The sequence below is a fragment of the Thermobia domestica genome, chromosome 8, assembly GCF_964235325.1.
Source record: "Thermobia domestica chromosome 8, izTheDome1.hap1.1, whole genome shotgun sequence".
NCBI lineage: Eukaryota > Metazoa > Arthropoda > Insecta > Zygentoma > Lepismatidae > Thermobia > Thermobia domestica.
The window spans coordinates 47,036,177-47,052,612 of record NC_137461.1 but is presented as its reverse complement, the minus strand read 5'-3'; the positions used below and the strand labels follow the sequence as shown (position 1 = coordinate 47,052,612).

At 32.5% G+C, this 16,436-nt stretch overlaps 1 long non-coding RNA gene across 1 annotated transcript in view; it reads left to right on the top strand.

The window, feature by feature from the left end:
- LOC145691711 (uncharacterized) overlaps positions 1 to 15,855 on the top strand; it is a 57,001-nt gene extending 41,146 nt beyond the window's left edge. Inside the window, exons 2-3 of the long non-coding RNA XR_014132505.1 lie at positions 14,487 to 14,617; positions 15,342 to 15,855. This is a non-coding gene — a long non-coding RNA (uncharacterized LOC145691711). The remainder of the gene's footprint in view (positions 1 to 14,486; positions 14,618 to 15,341) is intronic.
- Positions 15,856 to 16,436: the final 581 nt, after the last annotated feature.

Here is a 16,436-nt window from a genome sequence, read left to right as displayed (position 1 = left end):
GTACTCGTAGGTTTTCTCGGGGTTCTCCCGTTTCCTCCCACTTTCTTCATTCCACCATTTCATTCATTTCTCATCATCACCGTCTCCTTTAGCCTAACCGGCATAACCGTGGGACGTAAAACAAAGATTTCATTTCATTTTTTTTTTGTAATTTTACTGCCTTTCTATTAATGTCATACATTTAGTTTTATCACAGTTCATTTCTAATAAATTACTTTTGCACCGGTTATTTCTTGCATCTAAATGCTTCTGTAATTAGTAATTGTCATATTCTAAAAAGTTTTATGTCATCTTTGTACAATAATATTTCTGAATGATTTTTTCTCGTAAATCGTTTATAAAAAGAAAAGAAGGAATATTAAGGGAGACCCTTGAGGTAGTCCCTTCCTTATGTGAGCTTAACTAGATGACACATTGCCAATTTTTACCTTAACATTTATATTCGACAGATAGTTTTCAAGCCATCTAATGTATACTAATGATAATCCGATATTTGATAGCTTATCAAGAAGTAATTTATGATTAATCGTGTCGAAAGTCTTTGACATATCGATATATATATATATATATATATATATATATATATATATATATATATATATATATATATATATATATATACAGGCATATATATAGCATCAACTTGTAAATTACATTTTAATATTATATAGGTGAAGTCAGTAAACTGAGTAAGATTGGTTACAATCAATTTGTCTTTGTCGAATCCATGTAATTTAGTTGTTTTATTTTACGTTAAACCTTAAGTATTCATGTATAATTAATTCAAACATTTTAGAGAACACACTCACTAAGCTTATAAGCCTTTAGTTTTTAATATTTTTGCGATCACCTGATTTGAAAATTGTCACGAAACATACTTAATTCCATTTCCAAACGAAGACTCATATTTTTAAGGAATTATTAAGAATGTTCGATAACGTTGTTAATTCATTACTACAGGCATATAATACGGAATATTATCAGATCCAGAAATAGTACTCCCTTTAATTTTCCTAATTGTTTGAATTACATCAGTTTCCGTGATTATTTGGGACACAAGTCGATATACCTAAATTGTTACTAAATTTTCTCAATTTCATATCGGATTTTTTAAATATTAATTGTAACTTGAATTAAAATAATTCTTAAAAAACATTATTAAAAGATTCTATAATGCCAATGTCTCTCTCACCGGTATACTAACACATTTATCTGCCTTGGTATTTGTAATAATAATAATAATAATAATAATAATAATAATAATAATAATAATGTTTATTAGGCAGCAAACAGCACATATCCACTAGTTTGCCCAGACAGCAGGCACATGATACATGCAACGTTACATATACAATGATCTTAGATTGTACTTAACAGGAGACAAAATGCACCAAAAATACAAGGTATACATGCAATCGATATCATAAATAATAAGATAGTAATAACAATAAGAAAATAAACATACAAAAGTTTAAAAAGATTTCATATGACATGTAAATAAAGACTGGCAGCTAAGATTTTAAAAAAGTGCAGCATCCGAAAAAGAATAAAAAGTTAAACCTAAAAGAAACGAAAAGATAATAGGAACATAAAAGATAGGTGACTAAAATGCAAATTAACAACACTTAAAGAAAACCTTGCAAATGGCACCTCACTAAATTAAATAAATAAATAAATAAATATTATAATATGACTGTGAAGTTAATTGATCCAATAAGTTGGCATACGCTAATCTTATAGGTCCTTTAGAAATTTAATAAGCTTTGAACGAACTTTAGTAAAGTTAGTCTGAAAAATATCTAGAACAGAACAATATTTGTTTGCTGTATCTATACTTTTATAAACAGAACATTTCGAAGTAGAAACATTCGAAACAAAAGGAACAAAATTTCTGATGTTACGGTAAGGAGTCCTTATACAAAATAAGCCATCGATAAAGAAACCACCATGAAGAATATTGTGAAAAAATTTCAAATCGAAAATATAACGCTTATCGGTTAAAGATAACTGATGGAGTTATTTTGATATGCAAGACAAGCTCATATCTTTAAAATCTTTGAACTTCCATCATAACCAGGCTAGGAAGCCATTGTGAATAGATTCTATGGTATTTACAAAGTACTTGGCTTCAATGTGCCAAATTACAGTACTATACTCCAAATGAAAACGCACGTTACACATGTATAGAATTTTACAAATATTAATATTTGAAAAATTGCGGCGTGCGAAGTCATTTTAGCATTGTTAAGTTTTTTCTGGCCTTAGATGTGATTACCTTTAATAATAATAATAATAATAATAATAATAATAATAATAATAATAATAATAATAATAATAATAATAATAATAATAATAATAATAATAATAGGAAAACTATCCTCAGTGACTATAAATATAAGTCTTATTCTGAAAATACATAAAGTTTCTTTCTTACTCGGTTTTCACTCGAATCGAAGAACATCTTGTTTCATTTCATCATATAGCAAAAAGTGACATGAGCTCTTAATTCTTAGTAACATAAACATCCACCTTGGTGCTTCACACGAATTTCAGAGTGTTCATCCCTTAATTAAATCCCTCAAACTTGTTGAGCGATACATAACAGTGCAGTTTGATACAAAAATTTCTCGACCAACCAAACAATCTCTAAGGACCCACCAATGAGCCGCGATCTATAAGCTGAGAAACACTTATTTAATATTTAACCACAATCAACACAATAACAACAACAAAATTCCTAATTAACAGCGTATTTCTGGACATTCCTGACCTACATTGGCCATTACCGTAATGGCCTACTTGTGTTGTTTAAGAAGGAAAAGTTGTCTGTTTCCTCGAAGGTCCTTCCTTTCTTCCCTAGCTTGACTATTGTCCTCATCAACCTCTCTTACTGTAGGCTCTAATCAAAAGTCGCTAATTAATAACCGTACATACCAGACGACCTACCCACTCCACCTTAATACTTCTGTAATGGAAAACAAAATGCCGGGAGGACTTCGTATATGTAAACCATCTCTCAAGAATGCATCACTCAAGGTCGGCTGAAGTAGTTTTTTGTTTACTACTAATTAGTAATATGTGCGTGTGGCAGGGTATACTGTATAGAATCATGTTTACAGCCATATGAAGTTCTTAAAGCAAAGGTAATGAGGTTTTCGTATACTTGTAGCAGCAAAAAGTAACATGACCACAGTTCTAATCTGGTTGTCTGACTCTTCAGTACAGAAGAATGTTCTGTTCCAGCGTTTCTTAAGCTGTGTTCCGCGGAGCACAAATGGTCGTCGATGTCTGTCTTTATGGTACTCATAAACTGAACAATAGTCCCAAAACAACAACAAAAAATTAATTAAAATTCATATCACACATACATTAATTGAGGATCCCAAACAGATTTTCGAAATTACATAAGCAAGCGTCTTTTGCTTCCTCTCCCAGGACTGATATTTTTTGTCTTTATTACCCCATCTACTTTATAAAATATTCTGTATAGTTTTTAAATATTTAAGAAAAAAATAATGTATTCTCTTCCTCTAATACCAATATAAAATTAGTCGAGTTCTAATTTTTTCTTAAAAAATAATGATACTGATATTATTGTATGCTCTAAATTTTTTTTAAAAAAATGATAAATTTACTTCTGAAGTGTGCAAGAGTAGTTTGGTCTGTAGAACATTCTGACCAATAAAAGTGGTCCTCACTTGAAAAAAGTTTGAGAAAAGTTCTTCTACATTATTTACATAATCCAGTTATACGAAACTATTAAGGTGGTAAAACGGGAAAAAGTTGGCCAGTTCTTTTCCTTTCTGGTTCAAAATTCCATAGTCTTGTTCAAAAAACTATGCAATCCAAGATCTTTCTAAAAACCTCTGCAATCTTATCCAGAAACGAAAGTAAGTAAAACAAAAGTGTATATCTTCTTTGTATTATATTTTTTGCATTTGACGGCGCTCTAAGTGTTCAACAACAATAAAGCAAACAACAAAAATTAACAAGCAACATGCAATTTTAAAAAAAGGCAAAAGTCATCACTACTCCGAGATTTTACAAAAACTCCTAAGGACAAGAAAAATAAAAATTGTATTCTCTCCTTCAAACACAGTACAATAAGACTTATTGTGGTAAATTGGTCTTGTGTTAACCTCTCCTGTACAACGTCTATATAGAGGAGGATATGAAAGAATTATTTGATAAAAATGAGAAAGGCGTAAAAGTAAATGGACAGGTTTTCAGCACAATAAGGTTTGCTGATGACATACCACTGATAGCGGAGAAAGAAAAAGATTTGCAGGAAGCATTTTCAAACTTGAACAATCAACTGAAAAAAACGTGCAAAATGAAGATAAGAAGAAAACCAAAGTGATAAAGCGCACAAGAGAAGGACAGGAAGGGGCAAACGTATGGCTAGAGGATCTAGGAAGTCTAATATCCTAGAACGGAAGAAGTGAAAAAGACGTAAGTTCTAGAATAGCACAGGCTAAACAAACATTCAATAAGAAAAGAGGAATGCTAACATCAAGAAATATGTCGTTGGACGTTCGTAAACGATTCATTAAGACCCTGGTATGAGCGTGGCGTTTTATGAAACAAAGACGGGACATTGAGAAAAGCTGGAAGCATTTGAAATGTGGTATTGACGCAGAATGCAAGGGAATGAAGACATACTAAAGGAAACATCATGAAGACAATAGGAAAAAGAAGAAACAGTATGCTTGGCCATCTTATTCGATACTCCGATTTGATCACTGTGTTGATAGAGGAAAAGGCAGAAGGGAAACCAGGAAGAGGAAGACCAAGGATAGAATATCTAGATGCAGTTACGAAGAAGAAACCGCTACCAAAGTACAAAACAGCTCTCCCAAGCAAGAGAAAAGTTTTAAAATTTCCATGTTGCCCACCAACCTATGGTTGCGCTGAGCAAGTAGAATAACATCGTCAACCAATTTCAATTTCCTCTTTCGTTTCAACCTTAATTATCTTTATCATAGTTTTTCTCTCCACAGCTTTCGCTAGCACCTCTTCATTTGTTTCACCTCTCAATTCAGCTATTCTTTTTCCACGCTTCTTTGTACCCACATAACGAATGCTAATTCTCAATAATATAATTTGTTAACGTTTCCGTATCTCGCATATTTGTAATATTAAATTTTCATTTTTACTTTCATATAACAGAAATAGTATATAATAAGCCGTACACGAAGTAATGTGATAATTTTGTGTGAAGTTAAAGTTTCATTTTATTACTTTCTTAAAGTGAAGCATAGAATGTTTACATCATCCGTTGACTGTACTTCACGGCGACGGTGTTTACAGTTCATGAGTCACTACATCAGACAGTAAGATTCCTGTTTGAATGTTATGCTAATTAAATATAAATGTATATACGGTTTATTGCTGAGGAATGCAGTCTAATAGGATGAAACTGGAAGATGCAGTTACGAAATAAAATGAAAGAGAGAATGTTTACGTACGTAAAGGAACGACGACCTCTGAATGTCTGATTTCAGTTAAATAAAAAGTCTAATGTGACGTTTAAATATTCTTTGCTAGATATGAAATTTGTCTGTACTTTTTTGTTATTATTGAAAGCCGTCGTGTTCACGTATTATTATTCATACTATTATTATTTTTTTTCTGAGGTTGCATCAAATATAATAGTCGTGATACTCTATGCGTTACATTCAGGCTCATAGCTACGGAGTGGCAAGGGAGCTGAAACCCTTAGTGATCGTCTTCAGACCATATTTGAACTTTCCGTTCACTTTCAGTTTGTTTAGATACTTGTGTATATGCTTTATAAAATAGGCAGTCAAGAAATTTTTGCAGGCTGATTTGGTTGTGGGGTGAAATACAGAACCCAGTTTATAATTTTAGGTTTACCAAGTCATTTTTATTCCCAGAGTGTTTCTTCTTTTTGTATTTGTTTTTTCTTTAATTTGACCGCTGGTTATCGTTGATGTTGCTGTGCTTATTGACTGACAATGTATCTCCTTCTTTCAGGTCATTCTCGACTTGAAAGTTCGTTCACAAGAATTTTCCTTCCCGGACCTTACTTTGAGATTCATTTAAACATATCTTTAATTAATCTAATTCTTTTTCGGTTTGCCATACTACAGGGTAGTAAATGATATATTAATGTATGAAATATAAACAAAATCGAACTTCTTTTTTTCGAGAAGGTCACAATTCATTTATTTTCACCATTCAGTGAAGTGAACGACATATTATTTTGGGAATAGGAAGAAAATTTGAAACTCCTCACCCACTGCTGGGAGAACCTTATAAAAACCGTAAGTTCAAAATTTTGTACGGATATGTTGAATAGTACGGCCTCTGAGCGAGTAAACACATTTACATCGGGGCAAAGAGAATGATAGTCAATAGTCATCCAAAAATCATGTTTTCAGCTTGTAGGGACCACAAAACAAGTAAATCTATTAAAATCTCGAATTCATTCTTCTTTCACAATCTCCATACTTTCTACTTTCCTATCGCAACTTGAAAGTAAAAATAGATAAACTAAGAGTTAAATTGATAGGTGATACTAGTAAAACATTGAATCGAGATGGTAAGCACTTTTGATGTGAAAGATACAAACAAATGAAAAGTGAAATGAAAAAATAATCATTGCCTGTAGAAAGTAACACATTTGTTCACACACCTGTCAGTAAATTCGAAAAACTTGTTTTCATAAAAGATATTTTTATAGGAAAGCAGAATTGAAAATAAAAATAAATGTAGATCTCAATTATATTTCTATTGCTTCTTAGAAAGAAAGTAGATTAACAATTTCTTCTTAATTTTAAGACATTTTGAAAAAATTATGTACTTTCTTGAAATTATATATAAAACTAATCAAACAACTTGCAACAAACGAACATACAAAATAAGAGCATGTTATAGTTGAAAGCTTCACACCAACAAACCAAAGCACAATTATACGTATGAAAGATTTGCGTGAAATTATCTTTTAATATTAAAATAAAATTCGACTGATAAATGTTTCCTTGAGAAGATAATAATTTAGAGCACCCCGGCAATCTCGTCACAATTTATCTACTTATCCAATAAGCTTGTTGTGGTAGCATATACAGGAAGTTAATTAAACCGAGGGAACTCCTTACTTCCAACCCGAGGTCTTTTTTTCTTTTTTTCGTAGTCTTCTAATACACGCAGACAGAAACTCTAATTTGGCACAGTGGAACAACAATTAATGTTTAATATAAATCTCCCCTTCCTTATTGTGTTTTTCTCTCTCTTCCTCAAAGGTTAATTAAGGATGAAAGTTTGAAGAAAAGAAATATTAAACTTTGCTTAGTTGTTCATTATGTGGAACGTTTTCACCTGAAGAATGCTCAATAAATAAATGAAAATAATGCTTAACTGATGAAAACAAAACTTTATAAACGTACGTACATATAGTAAGATTGTAAACTTCCGTAGGGCCTTTTCCTCGGTGTTGTTCTGGCAATCTTGATTCTTCATTTTCTTTCCTAATGGCATCATTTTGTCTAAATATTTTGGTCATTTGATTTATGAGTGTTTTATTATTATTATTATTATTTTAGCCTTGTCCTCTCTTTCCAATTTCTTTATTGTGGCATTTTACGTTTGATAAGTATTTGCTACAGTAATTGGAATTGTGCCCTGTTTTCTTATTTTCTCAGATTCACCAAAACCATCAAGATAAGTTTTAAAGCATTGAGAATTTACTATTTTCTTTAATTTGCTAAAAGAAATTATTTATTTTGTATACAAATTAAATTGTTAACTTCCAATATTTATATTGTTGTTTATCTATTCCTATCTCTAACATATATTCCTTTATACATATTTTACTTGTAATATATGAGTTTAATATGGTTTCACATTTTATTAAACATCTAATTTTAAAATCATAAAATATATAGAATAAATTATTATTAATGATGCCATGTGATACATGTTAGGTAAGAAATATGTTTTCAAAATTACTAATAAATTGCAAAAAAGAAGAAAAAAGTGCATTTGTATTAATATTGTACCATTGATACCAATGTAAAATTGAAGACACAGCCTTTTCATACTTTTTAACTGCTCTGTTATATTTATAATGTAGCACGAGAAAATATCCAAATGATTGTTGATTTTGATCATGAATTTTTATTTTATTTGTCATTTGATACGTATATATTCCATGTTTACATAATTATTTAAAGTAATTGTTTCAATATTGCCATTTCACAAATTGACTCTTTCAGTGTGAGTGATAACTATCCTTCAAATGGAGCGAATTGTCACATGCCGACTTGCTTGTTAGAAAGTATTTTCCTTCCTTATTCTGCAAACTGATAAGAATTTATTTTGTATTAATAAGAAAAGAGAATGTCGACTAGTGGTGTCGAAACTGAAAGTATACTTGAATAAGCAAAGATCTATGTAAATGAAAATGTACATTTTGTGAAGTTTAACCCTCTGTTTTCCATACTCCATACTCACGAATTATTATTATTATTATTATTATTATTATTATTATTATTATTATTATTATTATTATTATTATTATTATTATTATTATTATTATTATATATCACGGATGGATAAATGAACCAAATTGATATAGTTAATTAGATCATTATTATTAACAAATACCTTGAATTTAAGATCGATTTAATAAACTTTTTTTAAGTTAATAAGTAGGCGATTGCACAATCTAATTTATAGGACCATCCGCCCGTGGTATTTAGACCAATTAGATTATGAGATGCAATATTAATTTATTATCTATAACCAGCTATGTCTTTTCCTCGATAATATATTCATCAGTAGGTTTACTAACAATAATACCTAGGTAATAGAAAAGCAATAATAAGATTATTTTACCAACACTTACTTACAAACGCAATTTTTAATGTTCAAATTACCTCGAAGCAAACTCGGTATTGAAGATTTTTTTAAAAAGACTTTTTTTTTATTATTTTAACGAATGTTAGTGATTAGCGTATCGTTTTATTTATGTATGTGACATTATGTCATCACGGTAATTTTATCCATGAAACTCTATTTAGCAAAAAGCTAATGATGCAAGTTAATGAGAAAAGAGGGTACGAGAGCTTGTTTATACTATATATACGTATGTGTGTGAGAGAGAAGGCTTTCTTTTGTGTCTATATTCTTGCTATTTATTCATTGAGTGTTCATTTTGGCAGTTAATCTTCTAAAGTTCCTCAAATACCACGCCGTAAATTATTTCTGGCTTAGCGAACGTGCTCGTTTTAAAGAGCAAAATTCTTTGTAGGTTATCCAATATTTCACAAATTACGATGCGATGAAGGATTATATATATATAAACTGTGACTACGGACTAATCTAGCGTTTTTAACGCATAACCAGTTTTTGAGATTATGATTTGCTGTTCTGATTTTCATTAATATATGTGTCTCTGCCTTTCTAAAATTAAACTTCAAAGATAAATCATGACCTTATACGTATTTACTTGTATCTGTTTGGTTCATTTTGTACTGTTTACAGGCAAAAGTGCACACTTCCATCTACAAGCTGATTTGTTATAGACCTTCAGCTTTGGCAAGGAATGTTGTGAATATCGCACATGGTCAAACATAACTCTCTGTCCTCAGTAAATTCCATTACGTATAATTTTTCCCCCTCCGTCAGCAAAATCATCTTGAAGTAATTTCAAAATTCGACTGGGCTTAAATGGTATGGTTACCTTGATGTACTCTTCCAGCACCAAGTGAAATGCATATAAGATGTACAGTACATACGATGCTGTGTGATATTTAACGGCTTTAAGAATAAATAAATAAAAAAAAATTCCAATGTTTCTTTTCAGAGTTCTGAAAAGGTACGTAAGGTACCATATTTACGCATAAACCACAGGGACCCGAGACCAGGATGACAAAATTCCAGGGGCGGTATATTGTAAAAATTGGGAATGAAATATGGTATGCGGCCGCGAGAAACAAATTTAAGTGAGATATGTGATATACTGCAAACAGCGTTGATGCCAAAGTGCGACACACTGTAACGTTCCATCTTTTGTTAGTTTTGTGTGTGTGTATACAAACAAACACCAAGTAACATAAAATTTTGTTGGGCTCAGAGGCATAAAATATCTAAATACTGACCTGGTATTGATACTTTTAATATATTTCACACCTAAGAATTCAAGGTTGCAATATTTAGTATTAGAGTGTGGTGAGGTTTCTGTTAAAACTCTTCGTAGTAAACAATACGATTTCTTAAAACAAATTTGAAATAATTCACCAGATAATCCCATTATAACCAACTTTTTTTTTTCACTTGCTATGCTTTTTCTGCATCACAACACGGATTTCCTGTTCATGTGATGAATCTCCTAGCTTCGGTGTGGAAGGTCAAGCAAATTGAGTCTAATGTGGTCATCGTATGAAAATAGAAAAAAAAAACAGGTGGGGTCATTTTGTAACCTCTTATGCCACGCTAGAGAAACTATAAGGCGTTTCAGTTACATCATATAATACATACAGCATGGCAAACCTTGCCAGAGGAAGTTGACTCAATAGTTTGCAAAATACCATGTTAAAGAACATTTATTTTTGCCTTCACTGAGCATTGACATGATTTTTTGCAGCACGACACCAAACTGCTTGCCACCCACACGACCGACCTTCTTTTGTTTTTATGTTCATTGGTATCATTGGCGCTGAACGAACAAAGGATATCTGTTAAAATGATAAGGTGAAGGTGAAGGTGAAAGGTCAAGAGAAAGATTTCTACTCTACTGATTTTCTTTTCGGATTTACTTCTTTTAAACTTTCTTATTTAACATAAACGAGTGTGTATAAGTTCTGCACTGTTCTTCATGATCTCGAATGTATAAATTATTTTATATTCATCGGGCGTGGTCAAGGTGATTTAGCGATAGATAGGTCACTTCTGCTTTGCACATTCGCAAACTCTATTCAAAAAATGTGGGTCTTTAATCTACTGATGCTTTCCATTGAAGAACAGCAGTAGATTATCTCGTTCCTTCTCACACATAATTTTCAGAAAACATTCCCTGTTTATTGTTCCTTTACTTATTTTCAATAAATGTCAGTCATAGTGTCGCTGGTACGTGTTTTCAAGCATGTTTATACATTGCAACTACATACTAAGGTTCATAAGACCCCGATCCCTTTTTTATTTATACTGTGAATAACTTTAGCAGGCTGATTAACGAGATTTATTATAATATACAGTACATCTTGTTCATAGCGTCAGCTTCCGAAAACATTACAGAGGTTAATTCAGTTATATTAAGCCAAATTTGAATGTCTAACTTATCTATATCTATATCTATATTTATCTATCTATCTATCTATCTATCTATCCAGGGGCGGATCCAGGATATGATCAAGGGAGAGGCTAAGCCATATTTTGCCGTTTTATCCAGTGTAAAGCAGGATTGAAGTCCATTTTATCCAGTGTATACCTGAGCGTCAAGGGGGGGGCTATAGCCCCTATAGCCCCCCCTTGGATCCGCCACTGTATCTATCTATCTATCTGCATGCCATCTCTACTGACTATTGCATGGTATCGAAGTTTTCATTGTAGAAGACTGCGTTGCAGCTTGACCATGGATATTACATCTCACTCCTTTTTTTTAGGCTTCTCACTTGCTGAAGACGGTGCTGCAGACTCGACGACGTTTCAGGCGCCGCTTTTTGTTTTCGTTAACCGTTCATAATATTGTAGAAATCACTTTCATAATGTTATGTAAAATCATCCAAGTACTGCCCGAGTGTATAATTTATGTACCCGGGGCTGGATCTAGGTTTCTTGACGCCCTTCGCCGCCTCATAATTTAGTGATATTACTCTTTTTCGTTTAGGCAAAGGATCTTTACCTAAACGAAAAGTACCCTTTTGATTTGTGCACAAGTCAATGTCATTTCGATTTCGATCAAGTACACAATGAAGCTTGCTACTCCATAGGGTAGAATAGCTTGTTCTAATAACTGTTCGCCCTATCAATGTTAAAACTAGGGGCCGCGGTGGCTCAGTGGTAAAGCGTTCACCTCTGGTGCATGGGGTCCCTGATACGATCTCAACTCGCGCCAAGTGGACTTTGTGGTGGACAAACACTGTGTGCGTCGGTTTCCTTCGGGTTCTTCCGTTTCATCCCACTTTCTTCATTCCACCATTTCATTCATTTCTCATCATCGCCGTCTCCTTTAGCCTAGCCGGCATAAGCGTGGGACGTAAAACTGAAGATTGCATTTCATTTCATTTCAATGTTAAAACTTTGAAAAGGAAAAAAATCATCCACCGCGCTACCCTTACAATTCGTCACCCTAGACAGCTGCCTAGTTCGCCTTTAATATGAGCGAGACGGCACTATATTACCTGAAAATAAACATGTACCATACAGCGTTAACTCCTAATGATCTTGCTGTTAAAAGTAAATGTTACAACAAATGACAGACTATGGATGAACCAGTACTTTAGACCTAAATTAATGCATTTATACGAAGTGTATTAATTTACCTACTAGTAATGGAAATAGCCACGTGGTATGGACAATTGAGTTGCTCTCATGTTAACGAATATATCAGGCACGGCCATTGCTTGCCATGAACATCCATTCAAGCACAATGTTTCTTCTTAAATACCATGGCTTCCTGCTGTCCGCAATAGATGTCTACGTGCTGGTTGGAGTGTCCTGGATGCTTGATGATGACATTTTCAAACAAACAAAGAAAAAAGGAGTAATCAGGAAGACATGTTTTGTTTTTGTTCATTCTTGTGCTTGTTTAGAGGCCCTCATCAGCAACTGTTCTTCCTCATCAGTCCATTAACACTATCAGTCCATCTGTTCAAATAAATATAAATAAATCAAGCATTTGTCCTGTAAAGTGACCTGCCGTGTAATGGATCTTCTCTTCAGAATCCCAGTCTTTCTTTGTATGCTGGCGGCTTCCTCAATGATTCCACGAGCTTCTTCCTCACAAATTACTTTTGATGATTATCTTCATGTGAATTCACCCTTAAAAAGAAATAAATCTCGTCTTACCCAGATTTGTGTTTGGGTCCTACTTTAAAAAAAAAAAAAAAAAAAAAAAATCAGGAGTTAAGTGTGAGTGAGTGTTTGTACTTACGTATGGGAAAAAGTTAATTGATAATCGCTGCAGAAGAACTGCTTAACCAGTGTAAATGAGATTTCTTAGATGAGGTCAATGGGATCTTTTGACCTGCATTTAAGATAATAAGTAAGCGTGAGTTTTGCACTTCTTCCTCCTAAGAAATATGTGAAATATTCAAGTGACTAATAAGTACAGTGAAATTGTCTGAGTTGGTCACATATAATTTCAACAGGAAACTATCCGACTGAGTTTTATGCAGATTGCAAGACGAAGAAAGATAAACAAAACTACGTTTATATGGTAGAACATAGACGGTCAAATTGATCAGATTCCCAAATTACAGAAGTGGACACTTAGCGGTTTTTTATGTATTTTTCTAAAGATGTCTAGCCATTTTTCATTCTCTCATTGCGTTTGTTAGAGAAGGATTTAAAAAAAAAGTAAATATATTTGACACCTTTCAGTTTAACGTCCCACGATTACGCCTTTAGTCTATGGGAGATGGATGATTAAAGCAAGCGAATGATGATGTAATAATTGGTGGAATGAAATGTGGGAGGAAATGGGAGTACACAGAGAAAATCCACGGACAGATGTTCACCACAAGCTTACTTGTCTGGGGATCGCACTTGAATAGGGCTTTTCAAATTAGAAGAATGTAGATTATAATTATCACATTCATTTGCACGAATTTTGCTAATTTCTTGCACTTCATACCCAGTCACAATTCGAATTCATACTCCAAATTCTTCACAGTAAGTACTATACGCCTCTGGAATAGTTTACTACAATTAATACATAATGTGTCAACAGTTGCCAATTTTAAAAAAAAATCTGTGAATTCCCTTCTCTTAAGGAAAAATAAGGAAATGCGTAGCACGTGAGACATCTTCGTCTTACCAGATTATTAATTACCATGTATGAACACACACCCCATTGGTAACCCATGTTAATTTGTACAGCTTATATATATATATATCTATATATATATCTATATATATATCTATATATATATCTATATATATATATATATATATATCTATATATATATCTATATCTATATATATATCTATATATATATATATATATATATATATATATATATATATATATATATATATATATATATATATATATATATATATATATATATAGTACAACTATATACGATATTTAATTCATGTTTCTCCATGTTATATTTAATTTAGATTGTATTGCTACATAGACGTCTTTTTTGTTTCGTCTCTTGCATATTATTTTCGTATTTTGTTTTGAAGTAATTGACTATTTTTTTGTACTTAAGTAGCATATTCTTTTTTATGTGCTTGAAATAATTTTCTTTTGTAATTGTATTTTTTGTGTAATTTATATACTTTTTTTTAAGGAAACAATGTATGCACATTGTTAAAAGCTCGGAGAAGGCTGCAGAGCTTTAACTTCGCCAAGTAAAAGAAGTCATCAATAAATGAATAAAAAAATAAATGTTGAGATTGCCACAGAGGAGGAGTAGAGAAGGTAAAAATTAAAAATTAGTATAGTTCTAGACCGTTGAATATCAAAGCACTGAATTTGGTGTGCAGGATTTTCTGTACACAAGGCACGGATATCTCATTAATAATACTTGCATGACTATTAGACAATTCTAAGATGGTTGGAGAAGAATTCAACATGGTGGACTGTTGGAAGAGAGCGATAACTAATCCGTTCTTGGACTGTTAGACACACAGAATGCAAATATCGTATTTACTTACAAGAATTTAGGAAATTCTATCCCAAAGGACTGGAGGGAAAAGGGAATTTTATCTTCTGAACTATTATACATAAAATCATGAAATTTATAATTTGAAGGTTCTTGATACACATAATAAAGACTCTGTTTGTGATTGCCGCTATAATCATTATGTTTTAATTCACTTGCACGAATTTTAGAGGGAAAAGAGAATTATAAAAACTGTTTCATATTTCATCAGAACTGTTGCAGATCAGGACACGAAATTTCGTAAATGTCAATAAGATTATTGGTAGAGAAATGTGCAAGCTAAATTCATGAAAATCTATTTGCAATATTTTGTCTTTATTACTCAAACTTACTTTTATAATAAATACCGGATGAGTCAAAATGATGAGCCCGATTTCGTTAATTTATTATTCGGACAGTAATGACCTTTTCTTGCCAATATATATATATATATTTTCTGGAATACAATCTCAAAGAGTTTTTTCTCTCTTTCTATTGCAGAGTCACATAGATGTTCACCAGGAGACAGTTTAGTCAAAGTGAGCAATATGGCTTCTACAGGTCACAGAGCGTTCTATGTACTTGATTTTCATGCGACTAAATCCGTTGTGCAAGTTTAACGGTATTTCTGTGGAAACTTAGGGTATTTTTGCTGCCTTTTGCTTCAACTGTGGATGAATTGCGTGAGCGCATCTCTTAAGCTATGGCCGATATCGATCCTGACATTCTACGGAGAGTTTGGCAGGAACTTGATAATAGACTAGACGTGTGTCGTGTAACTTGTAGATGGCATATTGAACATTTATAACACATTAGCAAAACAAAAGTGAATTGATCAATCAGTGTGTGTAATCTCTGTTTACATACGCATTATTTACAGCAAAAAATAATCATTGAAATTGGGAACATCATTTTGACTCACCCTGTATAATACATAATATTTTGTACACAATATTTAGCACTGTTATTTACGTATCTCTAATCAAACGTATTCGTTTTGCAAGAGAGTCCAGAAGCATATATACCGCTTTACGTAGGGATTTTTTTAGAAGTACAACATAGATCCTTAGGTAGTAGACCATTAAATTTAAAACAAATTGACTAGATTCGAGTTTCAAGGAGCCATACTGTTTATTTCTACCAGCAATTCCCATGTAAAGTCAGTTTTTTATTTGGCAGTTGGTAGTAAAATTTACGTGCGTAGCCTCCGAAGTGAGGACAGTGACAAATGTATCCATTGGAGCAGGGACCAATCAACGACATATGTCATTTTGTAGAGCTACTAGCAGAACAAGTTCATCAAAGGACATCTGTATGGATGCTGTGTTTAAAGAACCACTCAATTAATTTTCAGTGACCATTGTAATTCAATCACCTAAAGGTCTCCCTGTCACTCAATCGTAACAGGTTGTGTGATCGAACATAGAGGAGGTCAAGGAGAAAGATACTTAGTCAATAATACAGCACGGCGACTCTAATGTTCCTGTTTCTGGTATGGAAGACCCGAAGTCGATCTCTGGTAAGGGATCATGTAATTCCCTAAGTACAATTGGGTAAGTCCACACCTCTTGCTCTCGGTAGAGGTAGGATTTTTCA